Below are 20,153 nucleotides of genomic sequence, written 5' to 3'. Positions count from 1 at the left end.
ATTTTATTTTTCAAGCACCTGAGAATCCTTCTATACTAAAATACCATTGACCTTTCCAGGTTTTATTCATTTCATAAAATTTGCACTTGCCTTCTCCAGGTATGACTGAGAGATGCGGTTTCTGTCTCTAAAATAAACAAACTAAACCTTTAGGACAGGCTTGTTTGTAGCCACCATCCAATGGGACACCGGTACAAAAGGTCTTCATTAATATTTTACAAAGAAGCAAATGCTATTTCTCTCCAATTTGTATGATAAAATAGTATCTGCAAAGGCTCCAGCTGTTTCTTGCTCATTCTACAGTATTTTCCCACTAGATTAAAAGTTTTAATTCATAATTCTATTAGCATCCAAACTGCAAACAGTAGTAATATCAAACCTTTTCCTTTCAATCACTTGTTATAGTTTTCGGCTATCTTTTCTGCCCTATTAAAAGAGCTTCTAAAACCTCTTCTTATTCCTCATCCTCATCCCTTGCCCCACCCATTGCAGATTATTTATTAGCTACAAATGCCAGCCCCAGTGCGAGGCTCAGTGACTAGCCTACATAGCCTAATACTCGTCTCTAAACTGTCCAGTGTCCCAATACTGAAGCTTATTTTCCAGCCTAATGCACTGTTATTATAAACTCAAAACATCAGCTTAAGGACGTAAGATTAGTCACCATTTTTTATTCTTACATATTTCATAGTTGTGAGTAAATACTTTGCTATATCTCTGCAGTGATAAATGTCCGACTTATAAAACACTGGTTTGTAAAAATCTAAATATAATACAACACCAGCATGGAAATTAAACAGCTATGCATCCGTGTTCATAAATAAACTATCCCAAAGCAATAAGGAGAACATCGTTTTGTGAGCAACAACACCAAGACCAACTGTTTAGTAATTTAGCTCATATTCATATTGGGACCTGATGGAAAAAATGATCAAACTGAACTAGTGTGCTCAGATGGGTACACTGAGCGAGCAGAAGGTTAAAGTAGGCCACTGCCCTCGTGCAAAGTTAAGCCTGAGCAGTGGAAGTCTACTGCTAAAGCAGCAAACAGATGGCTCCGCACATGCAGCCCCGGATGTACAACTAACACACACATATTTCCACAGACATACAAGGTCCAAAACACATCAAGCACAAAGTTGGGTGAAGTACACTAATCACAACTAATCACATATATGCCGATTTAATCTGAAATATACTTCGCAACACTCCTCCAGAGTGTGATGCTTAGAGAAAATAATAAAAATAAAAACTTTAGGCCTGGATCGTCCCACAAAACCAGACCCCCTGTCAGTCATGAGGTAGCTTTCAAACATCTCTATGTGTAGTAACTCCTCTATCTGGCAGATTTGCATGTTTGGCAAACCCGCCGCTGTGTCTGTATGTAAATCTAACATTCTGGCAAGCATTCCAATCTGCCAGTAAGATGACATGATTGGCACAAGGATGTTTTTGTTTTTTTCCATTTGCCAGCTGCCATGTTTACGTCTCTACTAACTTATTTCCAGTGGCCTGGTTCTGCTAAAGACATGAACAAAACAGCTATAGAAACACTACAGTTATTATATGTTAAAAAAAATATGAAATAAAAAAAAATACAATATCACTGCAGCACTGCCAAGACTAATTTTTATGTAACTTGGATAGGAGCATAAATACGTTTAATTACTAACATTAGGGTAACCATATTTTCATTTGGGAAAACCAGGACACCTTGGAGCGGGGAGGGGGTTTGGGATCTCTGTTCCCATGCATAGAGATGTCTGTGGCATGCACTCACTTAACATAGACCTACGTAATCCTACAATAACATGATATTTACTGTAAATTTTACGGTTGGTTTATTAAAAATGCTTTTCAGTAAAAGTCAACAGCAATAACTCCAATAACAAACGATAATTTCATTCAAAATGTATTTATTAAAAATGCTTAACCATTCCTGTAATGAATGAATAGCACAATGAAAGAAATAATGTCTCATCTAAACATCCCTCACTTAACAATAAAAGTTAAAAATAACTCTCAACTCCCAATAACAGATGATACTCAGCCTCAGCAATGAACGAAATAATGTCTGTTCTGTAGGCTATTGGAAAAAATTAACAAATGAGCTAATTAACAAAAAATACCTCTTGTGTAGCAAAAATAACTCAAAATGTACCAAAAACGAACAAACATATCAATAGACTATCTTTACTTTCGGAGTCCAGGTGGCTTTTCAGATTCCTTGCACCTCTATTGGACACCGAGACATATGTGCCTGCTTTGCACACTGTGCACAAGGCATCACATTTGTCTCGACCCGGTCTGAAAGCGGGGAAACTCTTTTGTAAATCGTCGGTAAACATACATTTGCACTTTTGCATGTTGGCGTACTGACAGCCGCGCAATCTATATTCTGATTAAGAACAGGGCTGCCCGCACTGACGCGGCTCAGGTATTATGTCACACGCAGCGCCGTGCGCAGTGCCCTAGCGCCTGTAAATTCAATGGTCCAATGAAGATAATTTAAAAAACAGGACATTTCCTCACTTTCTAAAAAAAACCGGGACACCCGGGACAGGACGTGAAATACGGATATGTCCTGGTAAATACGGACGTTTGGTCACCCTAACTACCATGCATTTATGATCTCTTTCCATCAGGTAAATGAACCATCAAACAAATACTATCCCTTGTTTACACAGGCTAACTCACCATGAACTTGAGCAAAAGAGGTCATTTGAAGATCCCTAAAAAAGCCTACTGCTGGTATTTGGGTTTTAAACCATTCTGATGAAGATACCAAACATAACACTTTTCCTTTACGTTGTCAAGCTGCTGGCACCGACAGTACAGCCACCTAAAGCCAGTCAGTCACCCAGCCAGAGCCAAGAGATAATACAAGCCATTGATTCCTGGATCTAGCCGTTAGCCTGAGGTAACTGTGTCTGATGCTGCTATGTTGTTAATTGGCTCCAAGACAGAGATTGCTTCTTTCTCCAATTCTTTTGCTTCCCTTTGTTCTCTTCTTTGATGCCTTTCCCACTAACTCTCCAAGGTTTGATCTCTGCTAGCTGCATCTCTCACCCAGTAGCTCTCTAAATGAGGACAGTGATTCTAAGGCTGCCAAAACCGGCTAAGCCACCTGGGAGCAGTAGCCCTTTTTTTTTGCTGGAGAGTTGGTCAGTGCAGCGTTCTAGCAACAGCGGCTTATAATGATTTATTCTCTGATTGAGTCCCTGTGTGGGTGAACATTGCTTAACTCTGTGCCACTCAGAAGCAGTGTTGGAAAAAAAGAAAGATTGTGGCTAAATCTGGCTTTCAGCTAAGGGAGTAGAAAAAGCAAGTGGAATACTGTATTAGGGAGCACTGTAATGCAACTGGATGCAGGACTTTTATTGAAAGAATCTAAAAATTCTAATAAAGCAATTTATATACATGAAACAAGTGGAGCAGTATGGCAATTGCGATACCGCTACACTTGTGAAAGTAAAATCTGTTGGGCTCCTTTTGGCATCAAGATAATTATTCTTATTGCCACCTTGCCAGACAGGACACTGTTAAAAAAAAAAAAAAAAAAAAAAAAAAAAAAGAATCTAAAAATATATCATTGTGAGGTACCGAGCCAAAAAATCAGAGAAGCACAGGGAAGTAATTGATGAAAAAATGGTAACAAATTTATTTTTGCAAAAATAAAGTTCAAAAGTTCAAACAAGTCTGGGCCCATCCAGGAAAACAACTGACAAAAATCAGCATAAACCAAACCTGACAGAAGAAAAGACCTACCTAACTAACACACAAGGGAAACCTATATATATATATATATATATATATATATATATATATATATATATATATATATATATATATATATATATATATATGTACACTGGTGGATCAGACCATTTTGAAACAAGAGGGAAACAAAATATATTTTCCTAAAGAAAAGTACAACAAAAGACCAAACTAATCAGCACCATACTCATTCAGCAACCTATGAGGAAGAGGACTTAAATATTAAAGGAATAGTACACCCAAAACATGATTAGCCTTCATTTTCTACTCATCCCCATGCTGAACAACACTCTGGAGTACTTTTTTGATATCTCAAATGCATCTGGAGATCTGGGAGGCTTCTTGCTGTCTGCTGACATTCAAATAATGGAGGTCTATGGCGCCCGAGACAGAAAGGTCCATAAAAGTCCACAAAAAACATGTCAATATTCCTCCATACTGCTCGTCCAATGTATTCCAAGTGTCCTGAGTGGGTAGCGTCCATAATTTACTCGAAACGAAGTCATTTAGAATGTTTTTAGAGCATAAACAGTAGTTTATAGGATTTCCTGAAAGCGCGTTCATGAGTCTACGGAAACCGCGGCAGACCAAACCAGATGAAAGTGCGCATTCATCTGGAATATTTTCACATATGCATAATGATTATTTTATTTCTCCCTCATCCTCACAGTCAAAACAGGTATACCACATTTTATTTTTTTTTGTATGTATGCTCAGATAAAGCGCAAAGGATATAGAGACTTCACAGCCACAAACTAACCTGACTCCGCCAGATGGATTTTCTCCGCATATCCATCTGGAAACCTTCCGTTGAAGTAATTTTGGGAAGGGGCGAAAACACTGGTTAGCTGATTGGCCTATGTTGGTGATAGACGGGCCAAATAAACCAATCAGATCAACGAAGCATATGACGTACTAACAGAGCGACGACGAAAACACAACCACAAGCCAGGCTACTCTTGCCGAAACCAGTCAGGAGAAGAGCAAAAACATCTTTTCCTCTGAGAAAAGCCTCCAGAGCAGTGTTTTGCTCTTCTTTCAGTGAAGAAATACTCTGTAATTCCGATAAAACTTGCTCGATAGCCACGCTAACGCTAGTTTCATCGGCTGAAGCCGCCATGTTCTTTAGACTGAACTGTCGCGCTTCTCGTTGCGTCACACCTCAACCCGCCTCAAAGCCAACGCTGATTGGACGTGAACGCCTCCAAATTTTCTTCAACGGAGAGTCTCCAGACTGATTAGCGAGTGAAACGTTGAAAGCTCGCAAGATCAGGATGGTCTCACGAGGCTAGCCACAAACATCCCAAACCACCAAAATCTTTGACCTGCTACATGCTTCAAGTCATGAAACTTGGATCATGAACTTTCAGCCTTACTCAGGGTCATTGTGAGGATCATGACACATCCTTGGCTGTATTTAAAGCCATTTTGCCTAAATGCTGATCAAACAAAGAAGGCTTTTTCTTATCCATATTCAATTCAACTTATCTATATAGCGCCAATTTACAACACATGTCATCTTAAGGCACTTTACACTTCACCAGATCATACAGTGAAATTGATTTTAAGTTTTCTATCTAAGGAAAACCAGTTGATTGCATCAACTCATTCACTTAAAGGTAATCCCTCACACTAAGCATACTTGTAGCGACAGTGGAGAGGAAAAACTCCCTTTGAACAGGAAGAAACCTCCAGCAGAACTATGGTTATTTTGAGTGTCCATCTACAGAGGCGGATGGGGGTTCGAGGAGACAAAGAGAGATACAAAAGGTAACTGTTATTCAGGATAACCTCAGCTACTCTAATTATAAACTTTAATTTCATTAACTATAAACTCAAAAAGGAAAGTTTTAAGCCTACCTTTAAAAGTAGACAGGGTGTCTGCCTCACGGACTAAAACTGGTAGTTGGTTCCACAGGAGAGGAGCCTGATAACTAAAAGATCTGCCTCCCATTCTACTTTTAGAAATTCTAGGAACCACTAGTAAACCTGCAGATTGAGAGCGAAGTGCTCTGTTAGGAACATAAGGAACAATCAGATCTCTGATATCAGATGGAGCTTGGCCATTTAAGGCTTTATATGTAAGAAGGAGGATTTTAAATTTTATTCTGGATTTAACAGGAAGCCAATGAAGAGAAGCCTGGATAGGAGAGATATGATCTCTCTTTTTTAATTTTCAGCAGAATGCTGGCTGCAGTGTTTCGGATCAGCTGAAGGCTTTTAACCACAGTTTTTGGGTTTCCTAATAATAATAATCCAGCCTTAATGTAACAAATGCATGATAAAGTTTACCACTATCACCCCTGGATTACAAATTTTTGCAATATTCCACATATGAGAGAAGGAAAGTCTATATACCTCGGAGTTATGGGACATTAACTAAGGGTCCTGAAAGTTTATATTTAGATTAATATTCCTAAAGGTTTAAAGAATAAACATCTACAATATACTGCAAACATATTTTCTATTTTCGAAATCCCTTGCATCAAAGGACCTCTGAAACTGAGTTAAAAAGAACATTTGGAAAAATCTCTCTAACCGTGTGTGGACAGTTTTGATCCTCCTCCCTTCCGCTCTCTTTGAAGTGTTCTTGGGCCTAGGTGTTGACCAGCATGGTAATGCTTTCTTACTCATTCCACTTCTGGATGTTAGATGTAGGTCAAATGCTGGCTCAGCAAAATACTGGGAACAAACCTGTGTTCATATTCTGCTCACTGGTCAAATTTACATCCTATTTCATTCAGAGGATACTTTACCATACTGTAACACATTCACACATATACACACAAACCTCCATCGCTCCTCTTACGAATCAGCAAAAAACAGATCTATAAAAAACTATATGCAAACACGCTGAGTGTGCAGTCTTCAGGCAGTGAGAGCTTTTTCCCATAGGCAGTAGAAGAAGTAGGAAGTTAAACCTTCTATGACTGAAGCAAGTTGTCGAAAAATCAGATCCAGGGGTGGATTTACCATTAGGCAAAACTAGGCAGTTGCCTAGGGCCCCGAGTTCCTGGGGGCCCCATAAAATTCCTTTTATATGTATGGTTACTACAGCTTTTACTGATTTGTGCACATTAATTATGATTTTATGGGGCGTGCAGGTGGCGTAGTGATGCAGTGGCGTAGTCCTTGATGCAGCCGACCCGGGTTTGAATCCGGCCTGTGGTCCTTTGCCACATGACTCCCCCCTTCTCTCATTGCCCCTTTCCTGTCAGCCTACTGTCAGGAAAATGAGCCACTAGTGCCACAAAAAAAAAAAAAATACATATATGTTTAAAAAAAAAAAAAAACATATATGCATTTTTACATATATGTAAAAACATGTGTAAACACACACACACACAAAGCAGAGCTTTTGCTGCTATACTGTATTTAGCGACTTTTCAGCACTTTTTTTTTTCAAAAAAGCGCCTAGCGCCAAATCTAGTGACTGTTTTCTGCTACTGGACACTTTGGCACTGAACTCTGCTCTCCAGAGCAAGTAGATTGGTAACCCTGCCTCCTGCTCTCTTCTATCTTTTCTTTTAAGCTGAAGAGAGGGTCAAAACGTAGAAAAAAATAATGTACATTTATTCTATTAAAATTTCTGTGTCTGTATAATGGGTCTGTTTTATGTGATGCCTTCTCAATTCAGACGGTCCCCTGCCTGTCTATGCCTAGGGCCCCACATTTCCTAAATCCGCCCCTGATCAGATCTATATAACCCTTTGTAAAATGGTGGAGAACATGTGGTTGATTGAAAATGATATTGTCAACAAACAAGTAAATGTCCCATAATGTAGAAATATTTACTAAAAATTTTTGAACATCTCCTGTTACTTACTTCCGTTTACAGACAATAAACAGAAATAACATGCAGCTACAAAGGGCACTGCAGCAGACATCACGGCTCAATATCAGAACCGTAGCAATATGTGTTAAATGGAAAATGCTGAGTAAGACTCAGAAAAAATTTAATGGACTTTCGAATCCCAACAAAGCATTAAAAGTGGTTTGGTTTATCCTTACAAAGGTAACATGGCTCTGTATGCGGGGTTAGATAATACTGTAATCAGTCAGTGACCTCTTCCTCTGTAACAGACCTCTTATAAGCCTCTACGTGTGTTTGTACGAGTTGCCGTGCATGAGAATAACTATGTATGTGCTTGACAGAGCAGAGTCCCAATGCCAAGCACATCTGCTCCGGACGCCTCTAGCGCTGCCATATGGCTAACTAAAACGCCTCCGACTCTTACTACACAAACAGAGAGAGTCTGCAATAAAAAGAGGAAAATGAGTGAAAGTGTTTGTGCTTCGCAGAGAGACAAAATCGTGTGACAGAAAATGCGGATGCAAAGGGAGAAAAGAATAACAGCTGGTGAGTGAGGAGCTGCACGTGTTGCCCATTAGGCTTAGTGGGTAGATCCAGTCCGCTCTCCAATGTTTTGAACACCAACATGACGATGTTCCTTCATTCATACCGGGTCCAGGTCTAATCCTCGTTATGTAACAGCTGTGCCATTCTTAGCCAAAGTCTTTACTTTGCAGGAGAGGTCAAGCAAAGTTTAGCTCTACCTGTAATTCTCAGAGGCGTCAAGTATTACCTTGCTTAAGTAGAAATTTGGGCTATATATACTTTACTGGACTAATTATCTTTAGACGATTTTTTACTTCTATTCCATACATTTTTTTACAATTATCTCTACTGTCTGCTAACCTGGATTGTCGCGAGATCTGAGTTTTCGGTCTCACAACAAATCCATCTTAACCCTTTAAAGCCTGATCCAAGAATAAAACAAAACAGAAAATTGCTTTTTTTTTTTGTTTGAAGTCCTTATTTGGCCTTTTAACGAAATACGTAAAAAGAAAATTTTTTTGAAATTAATAATTTATTACTATGCGATAAGTCAAGATTATTATTGTGTAGTCTTCTGCCCTCTGTTATCAGGTATATCTGATTGTGTACAATAGGATTTTGAGCAAAGTTTTTTTCCATTAAATTATGCAAAAAGTGTCAAATGCAAAACATTTCAGAAACCGTATGTATCAAATATGATACATTTGGCATTACAGGGTTAAAAGACTCCCAATGCGTCCTTTGTAGGTACCAGATCTGCATTGACGTGCCAGCAGTGTTTTTTGGGGCGGGACATGTAGGAATGATGACAATCAGAAGGGCCTTGCACAAAAAAAATAAATAAATACATATATGTTTAAACAAAAATAAAACATATATGCATTTTTACATATATGTAAAAATATTTGTAAACACACACACACACAAAGCAGAGCTTTTGTTGCTATATTTAGCGACTTTTCTAGCACTTCTATTTTAAAAAAGCGCCTAGCGCCAAATCTAGTGACTGTTTTCTGCTACTGGACACTTTTGCACTTAACTCTGCTCTCCAGAGCAAGTAGATTGGTAACCCCGCCTCCTGCTCTCCTCTATCTTTTCTTTTCAGCTGAAGAGAGGGTCAAAACGTCGAAAAAAATAATGTACATCTATTCTATTAAAAGTTCTGTGTCTGTATAATGGGTCTGTTTTATGTGATGCCTTCTCAATTCAGACGGTCCCCTGCCTGTCTATGCCTAGGGCCCCACATTTCAATGTTTGTTACGCTGGGGCATAACAAACATTGCTAGGCTATGGGGTGACAGTGGCGTTGGATGTAGGAGTTTGCCCTGAAATCAAAGGATTGACGGTTCAAGCCCCGACTCCGACTTTCAGTGTCGTTGTGTCCTTGGGCAAGACACTTCCCCTGCATTGTCTACTGATGGTGGTCAGAGGGCCTGGTGGCGCCAGTGTACGGCAGCCCTGCTTCTGTCAGTGAGCCCCAGGGCAGCTGTAGCTTGCCACCATCAGTGTGTGAGTGAATGGGTAAATTAATGTAGTGTAAAGTACTATATCAGTACATCCCATTTACCATTAGAGGACTCACACTTTTACTACTTATATTTTAAAAATAAACCCATTGGTTTAGTTTTATTTAAGCTCACTTTCTTTCCAAAAAAAATTTGTCAATATAATTAGTTTTATCCAGACAATTAATTTCTTTATAGTTGGACTCGTTGCTGCCCCATCTTGTTGTTGACCACATACCAAAATAAATAGTTTAATTTGACACTGTTGCCATTAGTTATAAAACTAAGAAAATTAAGACTAAGGAAGTTATCATCCAGAATTGTAGAAAAGTATTCCTTTATAGGGTAGTGCAGTATAAGGTTTAAATCTTCATTACATTTTATTTATTTTTTATTTATCCTGTATTAATTTTATTATTTTTTTACTTCAAGTACTTTTAAAACTGGTACTTTAAAATATTTGCCTGAGTAAAAAGCTTCAGTTGATAGGCTAACCTCTACAAAAGTGTTTTAAACAGTAGGATGTATACCTCTACATAAAAAATTTTAACACTTCTGGTAATTCTCTGTGACTTTTGCTGCTGAAATAGATAAAAATGACAGAAAGAAAACTCAATGAAGCTCCTGTTAACTTCAGATAAAACGAACTCAATCCAAGAAAAAAAGAATAATACTAATAACAGAACAACAAGCCAACCTACTAACAAATCACTCAGATTGGCAAACATATTGCAGTTTCCTATTTAGACATGGTAAAGTGATTCTCTTTTAACACTTCAAAGGGCAGAGTTTGCACCGGTGCTCAGATCTAGCTTACATCTGACATGTGCATCTTTGTGAGCAGGATGTACAGTATGGTATCAAAGACATCAAACACTGCTTTACAACTCATTACCCCTACTGTCCTCCTCCTGCTTTACATCTCTTCTTGCTTTGAAGATTCTTAATTTAGCTTGACAATACACTGAATGTGGCCAGCATTTTCAACCAGGCTGCTTGGAAGCTCCATTTATTTACAAAGGGGACTAACTTAGGATTGTTGACAGAGGGGTTTATAAAGTATATCCTTTGTTTGTTTTGGGTCTATTTCTCCTTAATCATAAAAAACTGTGGAATTAAAGAGAGAAAAACAACCTAACAAACAATAGTTTTGTTTTAATCTAGGAGAACAGCGATGAAAATACAGCAAAAGTCTTTACAGCCCGTTGTACAAAGCAGAGCTAGAATATACCACTAAATTAGAAATGTGGTTTGTAGAAACATCATTCAAAGTTTTAACAGGTAAAAAAGGATAAAACTCAACTTCAATATGAAAAGATTCTGCATCAATAGGTTGAAGTCATATAAGACGGAGCTCAGGTGATGCCAAATCCTAGTAGCTCTGTGACAGAGCTGGGAGAAGGGCTTCTTCTCAGCATTACATCTCCTAGATTCAGGACATTAGAAAAATAAAGGTCTTGAGAGTTGGTTTCAATTTAAGGAAGCTATGGGGCCCAAAGGTGTCTGCTTTTGCTTTTTTTCTCGATGGGTGAGTTGAATATTTCCTTATGTAAAGTTAGGATAGGCTTTGGCTGACCTACCAACGGCCTGTATAACTTACAGAGGTGTCAAAAGTATTAATATTTATTACACAGGTGAAGTATACATATTTACATATATATATATATATATATATATATATTGTTAACTTTTTTTTCTTTTTCTCTATGGACCTTTTTGTGACTGGAATAAAGAATGATTGATTGATTGATTGATTATAGTTAGAGGATCAACTTGAGCTTTTTACCTAAGTAAAGTGTCTTTTTTAAAACTACTTAAAGTACAAAAGTAAAAGTAATACAGGAAAAAATTTAACTTCCGTTATTCACAATTTTCCTAGTTTTGTAACTAATGTTAACAGTGTCAAATTTAACTTTGCATCATCTACAAAAAACTATTTTGGTATTTGATGAACAACAAGTAGGGCAGCACCGAATCCATCCACAAAGAAATTTATTAAATCTCAAAAATGAGATGTTTTGAGTTGGACTTCCTCACATGTCAATGTTTTAATTGAAATGTTATTGTAAGTGCATATTTGGCTTTTATGTGTGTCTTTGTACATATGTAATGATGTGATGTAATTTTGATGCCTATCTTGGCCAGGACTCCCTTGCAAAAGAGATTTTTAATCTCAACGGGTATTACCTGGTTAAATAAAGAATAAATAAAAAAATAAAAAATATTTTCTGGGTGAAATAAATTATTTTGATGGTTTTAATTTTTTTAATACCAAAAGGCGATAATGAAAATGAGCTGAAATGAAACAAAACTAACAAGTCTGTTAGAAATGTAAGGACATTTGACACTACCGTTGCGCAAATGACATTTTTTGGCCCCGATATCGATACCTGATACCAGGCTGTGCAGTATTGGCCGATACCAATACCATCTGTTTGAAATTGATGTGTGTGTGTACATGAAGAACTGCATACTACTTGGACGTAGAATAATTGCCATCATGGCTTTATCAAGCTGCTGCCTACATTTGTGTAGCAGGAAAAAGACTAAAACACAGTGAATCCAGTAGAACTTTTTATTGCCTACCTGGAATGGGTGACAATAGTTGAATGAACTTTTGGCTTTCAAAATGGTATCGGTGTCCTATTTGTTGGTACTCGCCGATACCGATACCATCATTTTATTACTGGATCGGGGCCCCGCCTGATACTGGTATCGGTATCAGTGCAATTTGGCACCAACATTATTTTATTTCAACTTTATTTCTAGTTTACTGCTTATTAACCGCTTAAAAACACAAAGAGAATGTCATTAAAGTTACCAGCGGGATGTTTAGACTTACATAGTTTTCAAACAAAGAAAATATATATATTTTTTATTATTTATTTCACTTTTTACAACAATAATTTAGAGCTGCTAAAAATGAGACCAAATGCTTGTAAACCTTATGTTCAATCTCATGTAGAGTAATTAAATCATACATTGAATCCAGTGGAGTAGCTTTAGTGATAAATTATGAGGTAGAGGAGACATGAAGGGTATATTAATTGATTTATGTCTTCAACCTCATTTTACCCCATTTTACCCTCTAATTCTCCCATTTACACGGTAATGGCATCTGGCCGTCATGCAACGAACTGGTGAAGCATGTGGATGTGAGCCGTCAGGAGTGGGACAGCCAGCTATGAAAACAGAGAAGGACCCGTTTGACCTTCAACAGCTTTTTACAAACAAAAAAAACCTGTTAAACCTGGAAAATAAGGTATGATAACATAAATAAAGTGTTCAACCTTCATTCCGCCTTTTTTAAGCTTTCTCTTTCACATATCTATCAAAAACAGGAGAGAAATGTTTAGTTTCACTGTGCTCGACGGAGGCTTACAGTAAAGTAGGTCCATTCATGCTCTATATATGGAAGCCGTGGCACATTATCCTTCAGTGATCTATCTCTCCAGCACGCTTTCTATGGGATACTGTGCCTCTCTCATAATACCCTGCATGAAACGAATATTCCTACAGGATGTCTTTCACGTCACGTTATTAATGGGTTTAAACATCCGTGTAAAGGGGACTTCAAACATTGAAGGCAGCACTAAGTGTTTCTTATCTTGCATGCATAATGGGTGTCATCAGAAACAAGGGACTGAGCGTTTGGCTGAAAAATCACAATAAAAGCATCAGCCTTGGGGGTTTGCTATTTTCATGTGGAATGCCCGGTTATTTTCAGTTCTTTCCTCCATTCAGTCGTTTTCTGCACCAGTTTAGGACCTCTGTCAAGTCAGACACACTTCGTTGTTCCGGGCACTCTATTCCCTCCAATATCTACATTCTTTCAAATCCACACACACACTGTAAGGCGAACACACACGGAGAAATCACACCCCTCAATAATCAGCTGAGCTATTCAGCGCTTGGGGCTACACACAGAATGAACACATTCATCACGTAATTACTGTGGAGGCAGTCACACACTTCATCAGTCTATTCCTGTCTCAAAGGGCCCCTAAGAGAACAGAAAATGCATAAGATTTCCAAAAAGATATAATGGGGTTCTTATACCTCTATTTAAAAAAACAAACAAAAGAAAAATCAGGACTTCCACAACATTAAAGTGACATCCTGACTGATTTACTCTACAGGAAGAAGAAAAAGGCTCAGATATGCATGAAAAAAGGCGCCCAGCTCTCTCCTATACTAGGGTGTCTCTTTCACAAGGGAAGATAAGTGGCAATCAAGCATCAGTCTGAAATCGCAGCAGCTGGGAGAGACATAAAGCCGCCATATTTGTGTGAAATATAATGATATAATGGGGGAAATACAAAAGGTGAGGCGTTAACGCGGGGTGATGTATGGTGCTGTGGGTGAGAGGACAAAGACTGACACGCGGTGTGTGCTGGAAATCAATGCTGGTATAAAAGTGGCGAAGCGATGAGTGGCATTTTGGAGCCCTGGAAGTGAAGCAAGCAAAGCCGTCTGATAAAGTGCAGAGATTAGTGGGAAAGGGATGGAGTTCTGATAGATGTTTGCTCATAAACCAGGGATTTGTGAGACATTTTCCAACTAGAACTAACAACAGTATCCATTTATGTGGACATATATAACATTATTTAGCAGTTTACGTCCTGTATGCAAATTAATTAGAAAAAAAGATTTTTGTCTTTAACTTCGATCATTGAGGCTCCAGTTATTGAGGTACATTTTGCTCGTCTCTGATTCATGGATGTTCTGTGAAGATCCACGTGTCTGCATGCTGTCTTTTTAACTCAGGAAATGATTTCAGCTCAATGCATTTTTCAGAATCCTCATTAGATTTTTAAATAAGACGGTGGAGAGATCATTTATTCTCATGAAGGAATATTTAATGTTTCGGTGCATCCTACAAATGAGATTAACTCTATGGAGACAAGTCCTGGGCTGCTACAGTACGACACTCACAGTATAGCCTCTAAGAGTAAATTACGGTATGCTTCATCCCCCAGGCTTTGCTTTCCCTCGTCCTCCCCCTCAATTCCAATACTTTAAAGATACTTGTGCTTTGGGGCTGAGGACACCGCTGGCTAAAAGCACTTGAAGTCCACAACACCCTAATTTTATTGCACTTTTAGACAGAGAAACCTGTATTCATTGTAACTTATCCATAAATTCAAGCACACATGGATCAGGGAGAATAAAAGGGGGGAGGGCAGAGAAAATGTTACAATCATGCTGGTTTAGTGTAAACTGTTAGTTTGGGGATAAGCTACTGGTCAGATGTGCCCATAATCACATATTTTAACCTTACACACAACCTTTTGCCCAGGATTAAAGCAGTCAGAGCTATAAAGGTAGCTCTAATGCTAATAACGTTTCCTTTGTATTACGTACAGCATTTTATTTAAGCTCATGTGTTGAAGGGCAAGTAATGCAATACTTTTAATAAAAGTATTGGTGTCCTGCACGGGGTCGGGTACCTGTGGGTATCCGGCAGGTACCCATACAGTAGTAGCCATTCAAAATTTCCCCACTTTCTTTGATGGGCCCTTGGCTGGTCCCCGATAATTCCTATAATTAAGTTTACTTTATTTGTTAGCGTCTAGATAATATGCAATAGATTAATGCTACTTTTGTTTGAGATAAAAGTTAGCTCTTTTTTTTCCAGTGTTTTTTTTTTATTGTCATTACACTGTCACAAGTCCAGCACTACGAGATTCACTCTGCATTTAACCCATCCCCTTGGGGAGCAGTGGGCTGCACTTTGCGGCGCCCAGGGAGCATCGTGCGGTTAAGGGTCTTTGCTAAGAACAGAGCATAGACTAAGCTCTATGCTCTAACCACTAGGCCACCACTCCCCTTACCAGAGTCCTGGTTGTGGTGATTGAACCGGATATTGCAACCTTGCTCTAACCACTAGGCCAAGTCTCAGGGTAGCTGATGTAGTGTCACTAAACAATAAAAAAACCAAGCTGCAGCAGTTGTCCTTAAAGGAATAGTACACCCAAAACATGATTAGCCTTCATTTTCTACTCACCCCCATGCTGAACAACACTCTGGAGTACTTTCTTGATATCTCAAATGCATCTGGAGATCTGGGAGGCTTCTTGCTGTCTGCTGACATTCAAATAATGGAGGTCTATGGCGCCCGAGGCAGAAAGGTCCATAAAAGTCCACAAAAAACGTGTCAATATTCCTCCATACTGCTCGTCCAATGTATTCCAAGTGTCCTGAGTGGGTAGCGTCCATAATTTACTCGAAACAAAGTCATTTAGAATGTTTTTAGAGCATAAACAGTAGTGTATAGGATTTCCTAAAAGAGCGTTCACGACGCTACGGAAGCCGGCAGACCAAACCAGCGCATTCAGCTCGGCAAAGAACTCATGCTCTTCCTCAACACTGAAGTCCTCAGACATTTTTCTTTCGTTGTTTCTTTCTTTGCACAGGTAAACAGCACATTTCTTCTATGCTTGCATTATCGGCAGAGCAGACGCTGAATGCGCACTTTCATCTGGTTTGGTCTGCCGCGGTTTCTGTAGACTCGTGAACGCGCTTTTAGGAAATCCTATACGCTACTGTTTATGCTCTAAAAACATTCTAAATGACTTCGTTTCGAGTAAATTATGGACGCTACCCACTCAGGACACTTGGAATACATTGGACGAGCAGTATGGAGGAATATTGACACGTTTTTTGTGGACTTTTATGGACCTTTCTGCCTCTGGCGCTATGGACCTCCATTATTTGAATGTCAGCAGACAGCAAGAAGCCTCCCAGATCTCCAGATGCATTTGAGATATCAAAAAAGTACTCCAGAGTGTTGTTCAGCATGGGGGTGAGTAGAAAATGAAGGCTAATCATGTTTTGGGTGTACTATTCCTTTAAATAGGGAATTACTTCAAAGAGTCAACCATTGACAATTTGTGTAAGGGAGGAAAACATTTGGTGTTTTGTTATTTATAGACCAGACTTTTCAACTACGATCTTCAGCTCTTTATCACAGAAGGGATCCACAGTAATAACATTGTCTAAAAGAGATTAATCTAAAACAAAATAAACTTTAAATCTGTTTATTCAAAGCAAAGCAGAAAAAGAGTAACAGAAATCTGACAGTAAAACACTTCCAGGCATTTGATGTTGGGCAAAATGTAGAAGGATAATTGGTAAAATAAAGCGGCCATGTCAATTATATGTTTTCAAGCTGACAAGATAAAAATCATTATTTTATTTTCTTATTACAATCACTGCATTTTTTTATTTATTTATATATATATTTTTACTTGAGTTCCTTAAATCATCTTGACCCAATCGGCTCAGTCAACGCAAACATGCGCCTTTATATAAGGGGGGCCCCTAGGAGCTATTATTCATGACACAAATGGCTTGGTTAGTGTAGTGTACAAACTACAAATTAAGAACTAAGACGTGTATTGATCAAATCATTGACTAAATCCACTGAGTGACAATGTAATTTCATTAAGCTGCAGCGTTGTAAATGTTCTCAGAGGGAGCGAAAGCTCTTCACTGTTGATGTTGATTTTCTTTTTTTCTGCCTTGATGTGGACATCAGAGGGAAGCGGGAGCAGTATCTCTCTCTAGTTTATTTGTGAAGGCTAGTGAAAACTTTCCCATCACTGCATCATTTAAATTCAAATTAATTCCATCAAAAAGCAAATCAGAATATTCAGAAAGCAAAGAGCTGGGTTTGCTGACGTCATCATCTTTAGTGACGGAGGGAAAAAGGGGGGAAAAGATAAAGGAGGAAGGATACAATAAAATGGAAGAAATGAGGTGAGTATTTGGGATTCAAATTAGCATCTGATTTAGAGGAACTGGAACAAGGACGTTCACAAAAAAATGATGACAAAAGCTCATGAAAAACAAACTAATGATCTAAACCACCAATCACTTAATGTTCACCATCAATTATTTCTGCATTATAACAATCATTATCACTGATCCATTCAAGTTATTGTTATTGCTTTGAAACCATCCAGAACCAAGCACCCACTCACCCAAACACACACGAGACAAACTAAACTCTTGGGCTGGCAAGAGGGCTTCCCGACAGATTGCCTGCAGTGCCATAATTGCATCGCATGTCAGAAATGCTAATAAATAAATCAGTGATTGCTCTGCTTTGTGTAGCGCTGCAGCCCTATTCTTGAATATTCATGAAGTAAATACTCCATTCAACTTTTCCCAATTTACATTTTATTCTTGGTTCGTTTTTCTTTCTTTTTTTGGCAGTACCCAAACACAGCATAAAATATATGCGTACCGTTTATGTGATTTATTTTGTCATGCTAGCTGCACGGCTACAAAAAACTTCTTGCTGTGTTTTTCTGCCGCAATACATTTATACAGAAATCCTAAGCTTAAAGGAAAAGTGCGCTCATATTCAGAATTGAAACTTCTGAAAGTACTTTAAATATGAAATTACTACATGCTGTTCAAGTGTTTTTAATTAAGAGTTATTATCATTTGAATGTGCTTTACTGGAGGCATCCATGTTTGTGAAAGAACACTACTGCCACCTACCGGTTTGTGACGTCACGGTGCGGTATCGGCTGTTGATCAAGTCCCAGTGCTGTATCTGGTGTTTGTCACAACGCGCTATTATCCAAGTCATCTCGAAAACATTCTTCTGCCAAATGTTGGCTACATATTACGAGTTTTTTCTCTGGCCAGAAGTTCGATGGCAAATCCTCCCTCTTCAAGTTGGCAATCCAACGACCAACCCGTCCGTGGAGGATCAGGAATCAGAAAGGTGAAATAAATGTTTTTTCACTTTTACCCGATGTATTCCAACATCCAGCTGCCATGCACGTGGGCATTGTCAGTTTCACTATAGCTCTGGTGAATTTCAATGGTGAAGTCCTCTGGAAATCTTCAATAATTGTTGCTGATTGCAGATGTGTCTAGTAGTTCCCATTGATTTTGCTTGTAAAGCGGGGAGAATGGCGCTAGGCTTACCGCACCGTGACGTCACTGCAGGAAGATGTCAGGAGGGAGGGGTTACTATATTTGGGCAAAAATGGCCGCTCCCAGACTCAGCGATCGTGACGAAAACGATTGATTTTATTTTTTTATTGATTACCGCTAAATTCGTTAAATCGCTGTGAACGTATTAGTTTTAGGTATAAATAATCATCCATTGATCATTCCTTGCTGACCGGACTTGTCCTCTAAAACTGACTGTGAGGTTTTCATTATAGATCCCCTGAGGGAGACATTTAAAAAAGTCAGACTCTTCATCATTCCCACGTCTTTGTCTCTGTAACGCCTCTTTAGAGACAAAGTTGTACCACCTTACTGACCTGCTTGGCTCCCTCATGGGCCACACTGCCAACCGAACCCTCCCATCAGCTCACCTAATCTTCCGATTTGCTTTAAAATCACAATCAGTTTATAAAGAAGGATCCCACTCTTTTTTTTCCCCACTCATACCTTTGTTTTGTTGTCCGTCTGTCTCCAAAGTTTAATGTATGACAGTTATACAAACACATAAGCAACACGCACACAAACATGAACGTACACTATTGATGGCAACTTAGACTGCATGATTACTGTGACTCTAAGCTGCTTAAGGCTTCTGTCCCATCTGGCTGTGGTGTTTGCAGCATCATTCACCGCCCTGCTCACCCCTTACACACATCGGCCCTTTCTCCCATCCCCATGCTTCCTCCTCCATCACCCCCCCCCCCTCCTGTATTTCATCACACACAGTCACAGAGAGGAAGAACAGAGGCAGAGCAAAAGGGCTGGTAATCCTGCGTAATCTGGGTTTACCAACTATTAGGGCTCTGTGGTGTTTTCTTACGTAATCTAATCGTCCATAGAAACGTGCAGTCATCAACCTGAGGGAGTTTGGATGTGTGTTTTTGTTTTGTGTGTGTGTTTTACGTGGATCCGTGTGTTAGGACACACAAATGTGTGCAGGAGCAAATTCCTCACACCAATAAACGTAGATTACACTAAAAAGGCGCACACATATGGTATTGGGTGCTTAATCCATGTGCTTATTGCGTAGACCTTTCCCACCCTCCTCCACCAACGGCCAAAAACATGTGTACACAAAGTACACGTGGCATCTTGCATATATTGCTTCTATGTCCAAAACACATAATAGAAAACTGGGAACATGCTGATGTCACCAACATGCATTGCATTGTTCTGGTCGATCTCTTTGCTCTATGTTAAATATCAAGCTTCTTATTTCTCTGGTATTTCCACAATTTATATGCTACAAATTTTCTGTATAATTGAAATCTGCACTTTAACTTAATCAGGTTTCTATCTACTTTCCTGTATCATTAGCAATGTTGGAAAATGTTTAGCACAACAATTTTTTAAAGGAGTCCATCCATCCATCCATTCAGTTTTTGTCATGCTTATCCCTGTTAGGGTCGCAAGGGGTGCTGGTGCCTATCTCCAGCTGTCTATGGGTGAGAGGCGGGGTCCACCCTGGATAGGTCACCCGTCCATCTGAGTACAGCACAGAGACAAACAGGACAAACAAACATTCACATAATCACACCTAAGGAGAATTTAGAGAAGCC

Source organism: Cyprinodon tularosa, unplaced genomic scaffold (assembly GCF_016077235.1).
Source record: "Cyprinodon tularosa strain WSP-4 unplaced genomic scaffold, ASM1607723v1 ctg87, whole genome shotgun sequence".
Lineage (NCBI taxonomy): Eukaryota > Metazoa > Chordata > Actinopteri > Cyprinodontiformes > Cyprinodontidae > Cyprinodon > Cyprinodon tularosa.
Note: the sequence above shows the minus strand (reverse complement) of the source record.